The sequence below is a fragment of the Apaloderma vittatum genome, unplaced genomic scaffold, assembly GCF_000703405.1.
Source record: "Apaloderma vittatum isolate BGI_N311 unplaced genomic scaffold, ASM70340v1 scaffold6468, whole genome shotgun sequence".
Lineage (NCBI taxonomy): Eukaryota > Metazoa > Chordata > Aves > Trogoniformes > Trogonidae > Apaloderma > Apaloderma vittatum.
In genome coordinates this window covers 76,728-77,592 of record NW_009728941.1, presented here as the reverse complement: position 1 = coordinate 77,592, position 865 = coordinate 76,728, and positions in this window count along the sequence as shown.

The following is an 865-nucleotide window of genomic DNA, read 5'->3' as shown; positions in this document are numbered from 1 at the left end:
ACGAACGAAGCACTATCACAGTCAGCGGCACCATGCCTGCTCCCACAGCTGGTTCTTTCCCCTCGGAATTAGACGCGGTCCACAAAACCAGGCAAGAGAAGCCATCCAAAGCCCTGCTCTGGCAGCGGTGGTGGAGACTGTGGGAAGCTTGAGTTCATATCTATCTTCTGCCTGAGCCTCTGAACCTGTTGTTGTTCCTGTACAAGCTCTCCCTGTACAACATTTACATCATCTTCAAACTTATCCAAACCTGGTGCATCCGCATATGCTGCTCTGCTCCAGGCATGGCCAGGCTGTGGCTGGAATATGGACCTACCCCTGACATCTGGGGCCAGGTCAAACGGACTAGGTCCTTGCCATCTGCAAGGTCAGCAGAACCTTGCCTCAGGTAAAGACAGAGTCTCCCACAATGGAAGGATGAAGTCTGCGGGAATTACTGGACACCCCCATCTTCCTTCGCTCTGATCCCTGAGATCTGGGCACCACTCATGAAATGCGCATAAGAGGGTCTGTCTCTGACCCAACACGAAGGAAATAACCGCCCCTTAAAAGCAGATCTCTATGCTTTGGTGACTTCGTCACAATTTTTGTGCTGTTTTGAAGGGGAAAGGCTAGCTGCTGCTGTGACCTGCTCCAGGCACAGGGCGATTTGGTGGCAGAGCTCCGGTCACAGCTCAGGACATCACTTGTGTTCACGCGTGAGTATCGAGCTCCCCTGCCAAAGCACAAAACATCAGGCCACGTGCTCTCGAGCACACCAGCTGCCATGTGTGTCGGGGGGGAACCAAGCTCCAGAAACAGCCACAGCCCAGCCCCATGCCTCCCTCCTGGCTGCAAGCACAACCATGCCTGCACACAAGAAATC